The sequence below is a fragment of the Hyperoodon ampullatus genome (genome assembly GCF_949752795.1).
Source record: "Hyperoodon ampullatus genome assembly, chromosome: 4".
Taxonomy (NCBI): Eukaryota; Metazoa; Chordata; class Mammalia; order Artiodactyla; family Ziphiidae; genus Hyperoodon; species Hyperoodon ampullatus.
Window position 1 is genome coordinate 149,097,273 of NC_136917.1, and position 17,554 is coordinate 149,114,826.

Sequence of the window (17,554 nt, forward strand, 5' to 3'; positions counted from 1 at the left end):
AACACTTTTTCTCTCCATTTATCTCATGATTGGCTTCTCCATGAGGTCTTACCTCAGTTGTTGTGCATATGAAGTCCTTCTCTGACCACTGAAACTAACATTGTCTTCCTTTCCATCCCATTAACCAGTTTGTTTGTACTGCTTATCACTTTCCAAAATTCTCCAGTGTATTTGTTTATCAGCTTGCACTAGAACTTATCTGTCCAATACACTCACTAAAACATATCTATCCAACACAAAGGCCACGTTTCAAGTGTTCAGTGGCCACATGTGGCCAGCTGCTGTGATGGACGCACAGAGAACATTACCCGCACCTCAGGAAACTCTGTTGGGTAGCGCTGCGCTAGACTGAAAGTGCCATCAAAGCAGGATCCTTATTTTCTTTGTCACTGCGACTTCTCTAGCATCTAGAAGACTGCCTACCATATAGTAAACTCAATAAAGAATAAGTGGGACTTCCCTGGTGGCACGGTGGTTAAGAATCTACCTGCCAGTGCAGGGGACACGGGTTGACCCCTGGTCCAGAAAGATCCCACATACCTCAGAGCAACTAAGCCTGTGCGCCACAACTACTGAGCCTGTGCTCTAGAGCCTGCAAGCCACAACTACTGAGCCTGCATGCCACAACTAGTGAAGCCCGTGCACCTAGAGCCCATGCTCCGCAACAAGAGAAGCCACCGAAATGAGAAGCCCGTGCACGGCAACAAAGAGTAGCCCCTGCCCGCTGTAACTAGAGAAAGCAACAAAGACCCAACGCAACCAAAAATAAATAAATAAAAATAAAATTTAAAAAAAATTTTTTAAATAAAGAATAAGTAATGACTGATTTGAATGAATGAATGATTCATCAGATGGGCAACAGTGGAAAAGGAGATAAGGGAATGCTTAAAATAGCCTGAACAGGACAGAAAATAGGAGCATGAAAACAACATATTTGTTTAGGTTCTTCTCAACATTCTCTACTCCAATATTTCATAAATTAATTATGGTAGTCTCCATAGAGAACATTTTAATTACTAGATCTTAATTTCTTTCCCAAAATTTTCCTGTTGCAGAACATGTTCAGTATTATAATGACACCAAATAGCATACCATTGTGAAAATGTATAGAATGCAGTGAATTTTACGGGTTTACTATTAATTTCATTTTCATATCCAACCTCTTAATTCAGTTGAGAGTACTACCGACAAAGTAGAAATTTAGTTTGAGGGAATTCCCGGGCAGTCCAGTGGTTAGGACTCGGCGCTTTCACTGCTGTGGTCTGGATTCAATCCCTGGTCGAGGAACTAAGATCCTGCAAACCACATGGCACAACCAAAAAAAAAAAAAGAAAGAAAATTTAGTTTGATAAAGATCCTCTGACTCCTGAAGAATTTTTAAATAATCATTTGTTTCATCAAAATTACAATGTAAGAATTGTATTTACTTTATAACTTTTTCTCTTTTAATAATACTAAGTTCTACAACAGGACTATAAGACAAAAATCAAATATTAAATAAGTAGGTGACATTTCATTGTTTTCCCAGTTTGTTCTTGTTGTTTGTTTTCATTTGGTTTGGTTTGTTTTTTGTTGAGTGCTGACACTTTGAAAATTTTTACCCAAGGTCTGATTGTAACTTTGCTACCACCTTCTGGCAAAATAATGAACATCTTATGATCTTTGATTAGAATGAGTTTCCATAGTTTTGTTTACTTTACGTTGTATATTTATTTCACCCACATCTATCATAACAACAACAACAAAAAGCTGTTAAAAGGCAAAGATAGAAGAGGAATGCAAGATCACAGACTCTCTCTTCTCCAATACCTAAAGAAATGAATTTTTAAAAATGTCTTTAACACACAATATTCAACAGTGGCAATAAAAGAACAAAATGGTGGCCAAGAAAACAAGCAGAAAATCTGGGAGGAATAATTTTAAGTGAGAATGTGGTGCCCCCTGAGGACAATGACCTTGCAGCCTTCCTCACTGATGCTGGGGTTTTCCCTCACTTGCCAGGTAGCTTGGAGGCAAGAGGCTGGGTAGAGGTCCTCCTTCCTCCCTCCAAAGTATGCCCCTTGTCACACCACATTTCCTTGCTTGCCCCTTGAAAAACTAACCTGGCGGTATCTAGCAGACACCACTTTAACCAAGCTGTCAAATTTGGTACCAGTAATGGGACAAATAAACATCATGTACCTCCTGATAAAATGTACCGAGAAAGCTACATCCCCACTGAGGTATTCTTGCCAAAAATGCAGAACTTGAACTTTTCATCAGCATACATCGGACAACCCAAATTGAGTGACATTCTGCACAAAATAACTGGCCAGTATGTTTCAAAATTTCAAGGTCAAGAAGGATGGAGTAAGTGTTTCAAATTAGAGGAGACCAAGAAGGCATGATGAAAAATGCAATGTGTGATCCTGGATTGGATCCTGGACCAAAAATAAGGACATTGGTGGGACAATGGTGCAATCTGAATAATGTCTGTAAGATTACATAATTGTATTGTATCAATGTTAGTTGCCTGATTTTTATAATCATAGGTTGTATCAGATATTAACACTGTAAGAATCTGAGTGGAGCGCTTACAGAAATCCTTAGTATTGTTTTTGTACCTTTTTAAAGTCTGAAATTATTTCAGAAAGGATTAAAAGGTTTTTAAGTTACAGACTGCAGTCTGCAAGGCCCTCACCAAGCCTCCATGTTACTGTCAGTTACAGACGTCCTGGTCACTATCAAAGATGACTTCATCCACTCGATATCCTAGTCTCTCCTTTCCCCGACTACCTAGAGCAAATTTTCTGCGTCTCCTCAGCCGCCTCTGAAATCTTGAATTCAAGTACCCAAATTACAGCTTATTTACCCAAAGTCCCAGCCCAAAAATTCTTTTTTTTTTTCCTGGAAAACCAAACGATTAATTCCAACAAGTATTGCTCCCAATTAGACCAACTGAAAGAGGCACTTGACGAAAAGCGTCCAGAATTAGTCAACAGAAGACGCATAATCTTCCATCAAGATAACATAAGACCACGTTTCTTCGATGACTAGGCAAAAACTGTTACAGCTTGGCTGGGAAGTTCTGATTCATCTGCCGTATTCACCAGATACTGCACCTTCGGATTTCCACTTATTTTGGTCTTTATAAAATTCTCTTAGTGGAAAAAACTTCAATTCCCTGGAAGACTGTAAAAGGCACCTGGAACAGTTCTTACCAGGCAAGATAAAAAGTTTTGGGAAGATGGAATTATGAAGTTGCCTGAAAAATGGCCGAAAGTAGTGGAACAAAAGGGTATGTCGTTGTTCAATAAAGTTCCTGGGAAAATGAAAAATGTGTCTTTTATTTTTACTTAAAAAACTGAAGGCATGTGCTCACTTCAGCAGCACATATACTAAAATCAGAACGATACAGAGAAGATTAAAATGGCCCCTGCACAAGGATGACACACAAATTCGTGAAGCATTCCATATTTTTAGAGGGAGGAGATATGGGGATATATGTATATGTATAGCTGATTCACTTTGTTAATAAAGCAGAAACTAACACACCATTGTAAAGCAGTTATACTCCAATAAAGATGTTAAAAAAAAAAACAACTGAAGGCACTTTTTGGCCCACCCAATACAATTCTAGAAAATGTAAGCATTTCTTTTTGTAACTGTAATTTTTACAATAATGTTAATTTTTAATCAGGTTAATTTTTTTCAATTTATGGTTTTATACTACCACCTAAACTAGTGAAGCAATTTATGTTATTAGCTTGTACCATTTTAAAGGATTTACTATTTTAAAGGATTTAATAATGTTTACAGTCATGATAGTAGACAAAATTTTGACAGTTTGGTTACTCTCCAATTAAATAATCATTTATTTTTACTTTTTTTTAGTTTGAAATAATTTCAAACTTTCAGAAGAGTTGCAAGAATAGTGCAAAGAATTCCCATAAACCTTTAACCTAGATTCACCAATTTTTAATATTTCACCAGTTTACTTTATAAATTTGTGTGTATACATATATAAAGTCAGATGTTCTTAGTATGTTTATTGACAGAGCAAAAATTGTGAATGACTTAAAAGCTAATGCTTTGACATCAAGAATATTACCTTTATTATGTGGTAATATAGAAGCTAATCATAAACAACTATTTCTGTTTGCTGAAGTATGGTGGTTACTGAAATAGGAATGTTTGAACTCAGGAACAAACTCTTAATTTTAAAAGTTGGTTTCTACTTTTTAAAGATACAATTTTTAAAATTTATTTTTTTATTTTTATTTTTGGCTGCACTGGGTCTTTGTTGCTGCGTGCGGGCTTTCTCTAGTTGCGGCGAGCCGGGGCTACTCTTCATTGCAGTGCACGGGCTTCTCATTGTGGTGGCTTCTCATGTTGCAGAGCACGGGCTCTAGGCGTTTGGGCTTCAGTAGTTGCGGCACGTGGGCTCAGTAGCTGTGGCTAGTGGGCTCTAGAGCACAGGCTCAGTAGTTGTGGCGCGTGGGCTTAGTTGCTCCACGGCATGTGGGATCTTCCCAGGTCAGGGCTCGAACCTGTGTCCCCTGCATTGGCAGGCGGATTCTTAACGACTGCGCCACCAGGGAAGCCCTTAATGATACAATTTGAACAGCCGTGTTTACTTATTTGCCTGATAGCTTCAGTACTTTTAATGATTTTAATACTTTCATGCAACATGTTTTTCAATGGCAAATAAAATCTAAGGGTTATAATTTGGGAAAATAAGATTTATATAGACTGTAATAACATTACCATAATTTAACAACAATTATCAATCAATAGTTTAGATACTGGATAGAATGTTTTTAATTATATTTTTCATCAAAAGATGGAAATGTATCTTGAATTCATCTCTTTCGTGTCAATATACAATTTAACTGTAACAATACAGAATAAATTGTTAGAATTAACTACTTATGAAGAATTAAAGATCAATTTTGGAAATATAGCCTCACTTGCTTCATTATACATAAAAGTCAAAAATTAGTATCTTGAACCTGTCCCTGTGAACTGGTTTCTCTACTACATGTTATTAAAACAAAACACAGAAACAGTTTATATATACATTACCCCCATCAGTAACACTGTAATCAATTCAATCTAGATTAGATAAATTTTAACGAGTGAGAAACAAGTTCATTTAACACATTAAAAACCTATTATTTCTACATAACAAACAGTGATACATATTTACATCAAATACTTGGTAGAAAACTTGAACATTGGTACATATGGTGTTTGTTCAAAACTGCATTTAGGTATTTAACATGGGGAGAGAGCTGTTTCACTGTTTAGTCTTGTTTACACTTGCAATGAACTATGTGTACAGTTTTTATTTTCATTTCCGTGTTTTGTTTGTTCTGATTACATTTATTAAAATGTGTGTTGAATCGAATAATAAATTGCAATTTGCATTTTGTATTTTTTACATAAATTTCTTAACAATTTTTGTTGTATTTTACAGAAGTATTGGTCCACAATCGGTTGGAAACGACAAGTCTTTCACCGCAGATAATTTGAGCAGCACTGCTATCACCCTCGACATTCCCTAGATGGCCACTAGGTGGTGACCAAGGATCTTCTCCCTGATTGCTTGCGTGACCTTCGGAACGGCACCTCCAATGGAGAAGTAAAAAGGCACTTCATATGCTACAAACGTTTCCAGTGTAGCCTGGCACAATTGTCAGAACTTTCCTATTTGTCAAGCCCATAGAGAAGGCAATTCAGTCACCCTTGCATGGGACATTTGTAAATGTTGAGATTGACTGATACAAAGGAAGATGTGGATGTTCATATAAATATGTTTCGCCAGTTGTTGATAGGCCTCCGCATGCACAGGAACATATCTATACACTAAAGCTGTTAAAACAGCTGTCATCATGGCTCCCCGTGACCCTTACTGCCACGCCCTCAGAAGCCACTCACAGAATATTCCTGTATTTAAAAATACAGGGCTGTAGGAATTCCCTGGTGGCCTAATGGTTAGGATGCTGGGCTTTATATACTGCCAAAGCCTTTGGCTTTCCGTACATTCCTCCCTTGTAAAAGACTTGTACCCATGTGGCAGACAAGGATGAAAACCTGTCTGTGGCCAAAAGTTGACATCACCTCATGTAATAAATTATCCAGGCTTCCAGGTCTGCCACTTGAGACTGGGATTCTGATGTCCGACTTGGGTGCCCGCCTTGGGGATTTACTCTGGCCATGCTTCAAGGTGGCCAACATCTCCCACACCTTTCAAGCACTCAGAAACGTCCTCGTCTCCCTATCTAACTCTGACCACATTTGCTTGAGCCACTTGGCAACCAACCTTGGGGGCTGAACGTGCTGGGAACCGCTTCTCCGTCAAGGGACAAGTGCGGTGGAATGGCAGCCCCTGGCATTCATCCCTGCACAGCAGCAGGCAGTCACCCTAGTGATTGCCAGTAATCTCGCGTTCCCCCTGACAGCTGTGATTCTCTCTGGTACTGAGATGGGCCAAAGAGAATGTGTAGCTTTGGAGTAGAGAGGAGTTTGCCTAATTCAATTAGGAGACTAAACTTTGAAAAACTCTTCTTTCTTGGACTGATTTCTGGTTGATGATTTTAGGAGATGTTTATGGTCATGTATGTGACTGTTTTTAGATGCCACATAGCACGAGAGGAACAAACACTGTAAAACTAAGTGAGCAAAGTTTTTTGCAAGACCAGAGATTTGAAGACACACTCAGAGGGCCAGGCAACAGAGATTCTTCCCGAAAACAGTTCTGCTAATTCTATTTGCCAATTACCAGTTTCCCAATTTGAAAAGATATACTCAAATTAAGCTACTTCAAGGAGTATGTTTATTATTTACAAAAGTCTGGGTAAAGGTCAGGAAAACCCAAGGGTAACCATGCTATAACCCTGGACTACTAATAATGGAGGAACTGTCACCATTCCACGGCCAAAAGCTGAAGGACAGGAGCAGTTACTGGAGCCCAACACAAGAAACCCACATAGGGCTTCCCTGGTGGAGCAGTGGTTGAGAGTCCGCCTGCCGATGCAGGGAACACGGGTTCGTGCCCCGGTCTGGGAAGATCCCACATGCCGCGGAGCGACTGGGCCCGTGAGCCATGGCCGCTGAGCCTGTGCGTCCGGAGCCTGTGCTCCTCAACGGGAGAGGCCACAACAGTGAGAGGCCCACGTACCGCAAGAAAAAAAAAAAAAAAAAAAAAAGAAACCCACATGTGACCCCAACTCCACCTCAGTCTCCTTTCACCATGGACCAATCCCAACCAGAAATGAGAGGGCACAGCCCCCTGATGTGATCTATACATAGCAGCCTCACAGGACATAGAACAGGTACAATGGATCTGGAGAGATAGAACATATCTATATATACATATATATACATATATGTGTGTGTGTGCTGTGTCTGTGTGTGTATGTATGTATGTATACACTTCACAGTACAGATAGATGATTGGTAGATAGATAGATAGATAGATATGAGATACAGAGCTAGAGCTAGAGATACCACCCCACGCCTTTTTGCCCTCAGCATCCTTTCTGGTCCTTCGTCTAATGGAAAGATTGAGCCCCCATCACAGAGTGGGCATGAAGTTCTATCAGCTACCATGTCAGATACCAAATTGGTATCAATTTTCTTATACTCCCATCTAAACCTAAAACTTGGGACCTCTCTGGTGGTCCAGTGGGTGAGACTCCGCGCTACCAATGCACAGAGCCTGGGTTAGATCCCTGGTCGGGGAACTAGATCCCTCATGCATGCCACAACTAAGAAGCCTGCATGCCGCAACTAAAGAATCTCGTGTGCCACAACTAAGACCCGGTGCAGCCTAAATAAGTAAATAACAAAATCCTAAAACTTTGCCAGCATTGTTGTTATCCATATAACTTACTTCAGAGGAAAGGGAGGGAGACAAGAAACAATTAAGTTACATAAAACATTGTTGTGACACTCCTGACATCAAAAGGTCTATGTTGGTCATTGTTGCTGCCTTTTCCCACTGCCCATTCCATGTGCCCCTTAACCTCTCCCAGCATCTTGGCTGGACCAGGGTTCTCTACCAGATGGGGAGTCCAAACTCTTCACTGCTACAGTGTCTGTGTTCTTGGAAGTCTTTTCTCTGTGAGTCACTGCAGTCTTTTACTCACCAGGACAACTGGTCAAGGGAGTATAAAATAAAAGATCAATAAATCCCTGGTTTCCAAACATAGTTCTCCACAGTCTAGTTTCCTCGAGACAATCAAGATCAATCAATTCAATCCGTACAAAACCTCCCTATTCTGCCTATTATAAGTCAGTGGCATGAGAAGCACAAGATGGCCAGAGGGTAATCTCCACTGCCAGTTCACTGGAACCATTCCTCCCCTCCACACTAAGTCCCCCAAACTCACATGTTCTTCAAAGAATTTAATAAAAAGGATGAAGGAAGAAGGTATCTTAATTTAAAATGGAGAGATCTGGCAATCCCCACCTTAACTAGCCTAGTGATCAAACAGAGGGAAGCAACCTGGCCTGATGTGCCTTCCGGTGTGAAGAACCTCACCTCTGTAGTATTCTTGCAAAAGACATTTAACCTGACTTGAGTCATGAGGGAATAGACAAATCCAGAATGTGGGATATCCTACCAGATACTTGGCTTGGACTCTTTAAAAAGTCACGTTATGGAAAACATAAATAGTAGGCAATTATTCTAGATTAAAAGAGACTAATAACCAAATGAATGGCATGAACCTTGATTAGATGCTGCATCGGGGAAGAAACAACATTTGGGGGAACAACTGGGGAAATTTAAATACAAACTGATTATTAGATAAAATTACTGAATTTTTCCAAGTTGTGCTAATAGATTAGGTAGAAGAAGGTCTTTATTCTTGGGAAAGACACTGAAGTTCAATGGCTGAAAAAGCCTAAGCCTAAGCACAGGAAAAGAAAACACAGCTGTCTGGAACATGAACTGAACTACTGTTTCTTTCTACGGAGCACCACTTTTATTTGCAAGAACAACTGACAAACTGTGATTACTCTGACTTGTGGAATTAGCAGACATTTCTCAAAAAGGAACAAACTGAACTCGTCACTTCAAGGAAAACAACTGACAGCATTTGTTGCCAATGGTGTAATTCAAGCTTTGGAGCAAAAATGACACAGTGCAACTGACCTTTGCGAAACTACCACTTGTCAAGTTCTGTGGTTGCTATCGAAGAGTATCCACAATTATCTGAAAAGTCTATTAAAATACTCCTCCCTTTTCCAACTCCATATTTCTGGGAGGCTGAATTTTCTTCACATACTGCAACCCAAACATCATTACAAACAGTTCAGCAAAAAGGGAAACAGAATGTTGCAAAATAATAGGTGAAGGATATAAGGGTGTTCCTTTTACTATTCGTTCGATTTCTCTGTAGGTTTGAAAAGTTTCAAAATAAAATATGTGGAGGGAGATATTCAAGTCTAAGGTCACTGGGATGGAAAAAACACTCAAGTGGTCACTAGATGGAAGGGGCCACTCCCACCTATGACCCCCTGATGTCACACACTTAGCAGCTACTCCCACAAAGGCTCTCGAGGCTCCTCCAGCAGACTACAGAGATCTTCAAATGTCTTCCTCTGTTTATAGGTCCTCCTCCAGGAGGAGGCCCTGTAAGTCTAACCGGGACACGTTGGGAGTTATGGAACTAGAGGCAGTAGGGGTAGTGTGGCCTGCCTCTGCAGGCAACAGAGGCCCAGGGAGATGTGGAGCCCAAATGCCACCTCCTTTTCCAACTAGCGCCCTTAGAGGTCTCATAGGACTGAGCATTTAATGGGTGCTACAACTATGCAGCCCTTGCTACCAAGCCTGGGCTTGTCCCTGAACTGCTGTGACCACATATGAGGGAGCCCTTCAAAGCTGCCACAGGGGCTCTCCAGCTCCTCATGTGTCTTGCTTCTTCTATGTTCACAGCTTTTACTTCTTCCTTCCCCAGGTGCCTTCTCAGGACTGTCAAAAGCGAGGTGCCTGGAAAATCTTTATAATCACAACTAGCCATAGTGACGAGGTGCCACAGCCATTTGGTCTATCGAAGTCTTGCCCTCCAACTGGAAGCCTTCCATGCTACCACACTAATTAGCTTAAGTGGTTGTGACACCACCATATACCACAGTTTACTAGTGTCCCGTTGCCCCCACTCTGACGTTTCCTGGGGCCATCTCTGGTGCCTATTACTGTAGCAGTCACAGTATCAACAGGAAGCAGATGGCACACAAATCACGACTTGAGGAGACTTTTTTTTTTCTTTGTGGTATGTGGGCCTCTCCCGTTGCGGAGCACAGGCGCCGGACGCGCAGGCTCAGCGGCCATGGCTCTCGGGTCCAGCCTCTCCGCGGCATGTGGGATCTTCCCAGACCGGGGCACGAACCCGCATCCCCTGCATCAGCAGGCGGACTCTCAACCATTGCGCCACCAGGGAAGCCCTTGAGGAGACTTTAATAGAGACCAATTACAAATATGAGTATAGGAAAACCAAAGGGATAGTTAATACATTAGGCTCAAAGGGACAGGGAAAGGAGTGACTACTGGAAATCAGAAGAGAATTGGGTAGAGGCCCCCTTAAGAGGCCACATTTAGTTGAGGGGCACAGCCAGCCCAAGGTGACCTTGAAGGGAGAGAGCTAGAGGAATAAATATCTGACCTCCGTTCCTCCATCTCTCCAATTTCCTAGTGGGGCTCTGCACTGGCCATAGCCAGCCAGGAGCCAGAAGGCAGTGGAGCCTGTTGCCATGTCCATTCAGGCCAGCCAACCAGAGTGGGAGGGTGGAGAGTGGATCTGAAGGTGCCCAGAAGACAGCCCACATACTGTATACAGAGCCTCTAGGCTCCAATTTCATTATAACCATTAAAAAGTTGGGAGGAAAGAGAATCAAGTCTGATCTTACATAATTCTCTTCTCTTTCCCAGTGTCTTCATTACAAGTTAAGCTTTTCCTACACAATCACAAGGCCTGTGGTACCTCAAGTTGGTGGCCAAAAGGAAATCCTAGTCATTATACTCAAGAAGAATTCAACCCACCCGTTTCAGGAGTTGTGGCTAGTGGCAAAATCTAACTGCAGCAAACCAACACCAACTTTCTTAGAGTTTAGCCTTGATTAAAGGGTTCAGCAAATTAACCTACCCTGACACGCTACCAGGTGCTGAGGATGCAGGTACGGACAACAGCCCCTTCTGCTGCTGCTGGAAATGTGGGGAAATGGTTTTGAGAAACTCAACAAGAAGTGCTGAGTCAGGCACTAATTCTAGCTTATGAGGACCGGGGGAATCAGGGTGAGGGTTACTTCCAATAGGGTCCCTTGCTGAATCAGTGAACCACAAGAGAATTCTGCCACTGTCCAAGGTATATACCATAGGAACACAGTGAGGTAAACACAGCCTCAGGTTTTGGAATCAGTCAGATGTGGATTCCAATCCTGCTTCTTCAACTTACTGTGTCGCTTTGACCAAATCAACTGTTCCCTGGAAACCTCCATTTCCACCTGTAAAATGTGAGTAATGAGAGTACCTCCTCATGGGATGATGAATATTAAATGGAAAAATAAATAAAATTCCCAATATCTGCCACTGTCAACACTTCTCCACCTTAGCACTCAACAAATGGGAGTTATTATTCCACTGGGTAGTTTACGATAAGGGATGGTTTAAATAAGCTTACAATACAGTAAGATAAAAAAGATAAAAAATTTTCAAACATGGGAGGGTCTAACTCAAATCCTTTCCAATACTTATAGGAAAGAGTCGTAAGCACTCTAGTTTTTCCCCTCAGAGATTGCTAGAGTTTAAAAGGTTGCAAAACCCAGGTCTTCCCTGGTGGCTCAGTGGTTAAGAATCCGCCTGCCAACATAGGGGACATGGGTTTGAGCCCTGGTCCGGGAAGATCCCACATGCTGCGGAGCAACTAAGCCCGTGGGCCACAACTACTGAGCCTGTGCTCTAGAGACCTCAAGCCACAACTACTGAGCCCGCATTCCACAACTACTGAAGTCCACATGCCTAGAGCCCATGCTCTGCAACAAGAGAAGCACCACAATGAGAAGCCCGTGCACTGCAACGAAGAGTTGCCCCCGCTCGCTGCAACCAGAGAAAGCCTGCGTGCAGCAACAAAGACCCAACACAGCCAAAAATAAAAAATTAAAATTAAAAAAAAAGGTTGCAAAACCCAGACTATAAAGTATTTTTTAATTTCTTTTAAAGTTATCACACCCATTAACCTTCTGGAGGCAGTTTTCTAATGGAAGTGACTTGCTGACAACACTGTTTTGAATACTTCTTTACAGCAGGTAATAGCTTTCTTTCAACTTAAAAATTCAAGAACCATTGTTACAGGACTCCAATGTGTTGAAAATGTTCTCAATTGTTTCTAAGAGCTTTCTCTGCCTACCAGTTAACCGCTCTGCAGTGAGCAAGAAGCATTTCTCCATATTCAGGGGAAAAAAAGTTACAGATTAAAAAACAACCTATTTATGAGTGCCTGGATACCAAAGGACCTATGTTTCTGAACCAAGAATTTTAAGGAAAACCATAGGACTTCTGAAATTATTTTTCAATTAATAATTTAAAAAGGGACTTCCCTGGTGGTCCAGTGGGTAAGACTCTACACTCCCAATGCAGGGGGCCTGGCTTCAATCCCTGGTCGGGGAACTAGATCCCACATGCATGCCAAAACTAAGAGTCCACATGCCGCAACTAAGACCCGGCACAGCCAAAATAAATAAATAAATATTTACCAAAAAAAATTTAAAGAGTTAGTCTTCAAACCTCACCACCGCGATCCTAGATCGAGGGCTGAAATTCTTAAACTCCTCAAAATCCTCAGAGTTCTGCTATATATATTCTCACTACCCTTTCATCTTTTTGGATCACTCAGGTGTGAATAAATGAAAATGTTTTCTTTTTATCTTCCAAGGCCGATAGTGAATAGAGGCAACAGAGCTTATGCTTTAAAAAACAATAAACTGGGGAGGCTCATGACTGGCTCACACACCAAACATGACCACACAGCTGCCCACAGTGTTGGACAAGTCCATGGTCTAAAATTAAGAAGTGCAGGTGTGTGTGTGTGTGTTGGGGAGTAACGGGGAGTGGTTTGAGAACCAAAATGATCAGATTCCTGATGTTAAAACAGGGTAAAGTAGGTAATAAATTTTTCTTTAAAATTATTAAAAGTAGGGGACCTTCAAGATGGTGGAAGGGTAAGAGGTGGAGATCACCTTCCTCCCCACAGATACGTCTACATGTGGAACAACGCCTACACAACACCTACTGAACACTGGCAGAAGACCTCAGACCTCCCAAAAGGCAAGAAAATCCCCACGTACCTGGGTAGGACAAAAGAAAAAGGAAAAAAGAGGCAAATGAATAGGGACGGGACCTGCACCAGTGGGAGGGAGCTGTGAAGGAGGAAAAGTTTCCACACACTAGGAAGCTCCTTCACAGGTGGAGACTGCAGGTGGGAGAGGAGGGAAGCTTCGGAGCCACGGAGGAGAGCACAGCCACACGGGTGCGGAGGGCAAAGCGGAGAGATTCCCGCACAGAGGATCAGTGCCGACCAGCACTCACCAGCCCGAGAGACTTGTCTGCTCACCCGCCTCACCCGCCGGGACGGGCGGGGGCTGGGAGCTGAGGCTCGGGCTTCAGAGGTCGGATCCCAGGGAGAGGACTGGGGTTGGCGGCGTGAACACAGCCTGCAGGGGGCTAGTGCGCCACAGCTATCCCGGAGGCAGTCCGGGAAAAAGTCTGCAACTGCCTAAGAGGCAAGAGACCATTGTTCCGGGGTGCGCGAGGAGAGGGGACTCAGAGCACCGCCTAAACGAGCTCGAGACAGGCGTGAGCCGTGGCTATCAGCGCAGACTGCCAGAGATGGGCGTGAGACGATAAGGCTGCTGCTGCAGCCACCAAGAAGCCTGTGTGTAAGCACAGGTCACTATCCACGCCTCCCCTCCCGGGAGTCTTTGCAGCCTGCCACTGCCAGGGTCCAGGGATCCAGGGACAACTTCCGGCACGCCTCAGGCTGTTGCAACATCACGTGGGCCTCTGCCTCCACAGGCTTGCCCCGCATTCCAATTTTAACTACCGTACCCCTCCCTCCCCTGCCCCCAACCTGGGCCGGAGTGAGCCAGAACCCCCTAATCGGCGGCTGCTTCAAACCCGTCCTGTCTGGGCAGGAAAAGATACCTGAGGGTGACCTACACACAGAGCTGGGGCCAAAACCAAAGCTGAACCCCAGGAGCTGTGCGAACAAAGAAGAGAAATGGAAATTTCTCCCAGCAGCCTTAGGAGCAGTGGATTAAATTTCCACAATCACCTTGATAGATCCCGCATCTGTGGAATACCTGAGTAGACAACGAATCATCCCAAAATTGAGGCACTGGACTTTGGGAGAAATTATACCCTTGGGGTTTGCTGTCTGTGACTGATTTGTTTCTGATCCTTATGTTTATCTTAGTATAGTTTTCACCGCTTGTTATCATTGGTGGATTTCTTTATTGGTTTCGTTGCTCTCTTTTTTATTCTTATTATTTTCTATTTGAATAATTTTTTTAATCATTTTTTTTTCTTTCCTTTTCTTTCTCCCATTTCTTCTGAGCAGTGTGCCTGACAAGGTCTTGGTGAACTGGCCTGCTACCAGGCCTGAGCCTCTGAGATAGGAGAGCCGAGTTCAGGACACTGGATCACCAGAGACCTCCAGGTCCCACGTAATATCAATTGGCGAGAGCTCTCCCAGAGATCTCAATCTCAACGCTAAGACCCAGCTCCACCCAACGGCCAGCAAGCTCCAGTGCAGAACACCCCATGCCAAATAACTAGGAAGACAGGAACACAACCCCACCCATTAGCAGAGAGGCTGCCTAAAATCATACTAAGTTCACTGACACCCCAGAACACACCAATGGATGTGGCCCTGCCCACCAGAAAGACAAGATCCAGCCTCAACCACCAGAACACAGGCACCAGTCCCCTCCACCAGAAAGCCTACACAGACCACTAAACCAACCTCACACACTGGGGGAAGACACCAAAAACAACGGGAACTACAAACCTGCAGCCTGTGAAAAGGAGACTCAACACACAGTTAGTTAAACAAAATGAGAAGACGGAGAAAAATGCAGCAGATTAAAAAGCAAGGTAAAACCCACCAAAACAAACAAATGAAGAGGAAACAGGCAGTCTATCTGAGAAAGAATTCAGAGTAATGATAGTAAAGATGATCCAAAATCTTGGAAACAGAATGGAGAAAATACAAGAAACGTTTAACAAGGACCTAGAAGAACTAAAGAGCAAACGAACAATGAACAACACAACAAATGAAATTAAAAATTCTCTAGAAGGAATCAATAGCAGAATAACTGAGGCAGAAGAACGGTTGTGACCTGGAAAATAAAAAATGGAAATAACTACCACAGAGCAGAATAAAGAAAAAATGAAAAGAATTGACGACAGTCTCAAAGACCTCTGGCACAACATTAAACGCACCAACATTCGAATTATAGGGGTCTCAGAAAAACAAGAGAAAAAGAAAGGGTCTGAGAAAATATTTGAAGAGATTATAGTTGAAAATGTCCCTAATATGGGAAAGGAAATAGTCATCAAGTCCAGGAAGCGCAGGGAGTCCCATACAGGATAAATCCAAGGAGAAACATGCCAAGACACATATTAATCAAACTATCAAAAATTAAATACAAAGAAAAAATATTAAAAGCAGCAAGGGAAAAACAACAAATAACACACAAGAGAATCCCCATAAGGTTAACAGCTGATCTTTCAGCAGGAACTCTGCAAGCCAGAAGGGAGGTGCAGGACATATTTAAAGTGATGAAAGGGAAAAACCTACAACCAAGATTACTCTAACCAGCAAGGATCTCATTCAGATTTGACGGAGAGATTAAAACCTTTATAGACAAGCAAAAGTTAAGAGAATTCAGCACCACGAAACCAGCTTTACAACAAATGCTAAAGGAACTTCTCTAGGCAGGAAACACAACAGAAGGAAAATACCTACAAAAACAAACCCAAAACAATTAAGAAAATGGTAATAGGAACATACATATTGATAATTACCTTAAATGTAAATGGATTAAATGCTCCAACCAAAAGACATAGAGTGGCTGAATGGATACAAAAATAAGACCCATATATATGCTATCTACAAGAGACCTACTTCAGACCTAGGGACACATACAGACTGAAAGTGAGGGGATGGAAAAAGATATTCCATGCAAATGGAAATCAAAAGAAAGCTGCAGTAGCAATTCTCATATCAGACAAAATAGACTTTAAAATAAAGACTATTACAAGAGACAAAGAAGGACACTACATAATGATCAAGGGATCAATCCAAGAAGAAGACAGAACAATTGTAAATATTTATGCACCCAACATAGGAGCACCTCAATACATAAGGCAAATGCTAACAGCCATAAAAGGGGAAATCCACAGTAACACAATTATAGTAGGGGTCTTTTAACACACCACTTTCACCAATGGACAGATCATCCAAAATGAAAATAAATAAGCAAACACAAGCTTTAAATGACACATTAAACAAGATAGTTAACTGAGATCTATAATACATTCCATCCAAAAACAACAGAATATACTTTCTTCTCAAGTGCTCATGGAACATTCTCCAGGATAGACCATATATTGAGTCACAAATCAAGCCTTGGTAAATTTAAGAAAATTGAAACCATATCAAGTATCTTCTCCGACCACAATGCTATGAGATGAGATGTTACAGGAAGAAAACTGTAAAAAATACAAACACATGGTGGCTAAACAATATGCTACTAAATAATCAAGAGATCACTGAAGAAATCAAAAAGGAAATCAAGCAATACCTAGAAACAAATGACAATAAAACCACGATGACCCAAATCCTATGGCATGCAGCAAAAGCAGTTCTAAGAGGGAAGTTTAGAGCAATACAATCCCACCTTAAGAAATAAGAAACATCTCAAATAAACAACCTAACCTTACACCTAAAGCAATTAGTGAAAGAACAAAAAAAACCCAAAGTTAGCAGAAGGAAAGAAATCATAAAGATCAGATCAGAAATAAATGACAAAGAAATGAAGGAAAAAACAGCAAAGAGCAATAAAACTAAAAGCTGGTTCTTTGAGAAGATAAACAAAAGTGATAAACCATTAGCCAGACTCATAAAGAAAAAAAAGGGAGAAGACTCAAATCAACAGAATTAGAAATGAAAAAGGAGAAGTAACAACTGACACTGCAGAAATACAAAGGATCATGAGAGATTACTACAAGCAACTATATGCCAATTAAATGGACAACCTAGAAGAAATGGACAAATTCTTAGAAAAGCACAACCTTCCAAGACTGAACCAGGAAGAAATACAAAATATAGACTAATCACAAGCACTGAAATTGAAACTGTGATTAAAAATCTTACGAAAAACAAAAGCCCAGGACCAGATGGCTTCAAAGGTGAATTCTATCAACCATTTAGAGAAGAGCGAACACCTTCTCAGACTCTCTCAAAATATAGCAGAGGGAGGAAGACTCTCAAACTCATTCTACGAGGTC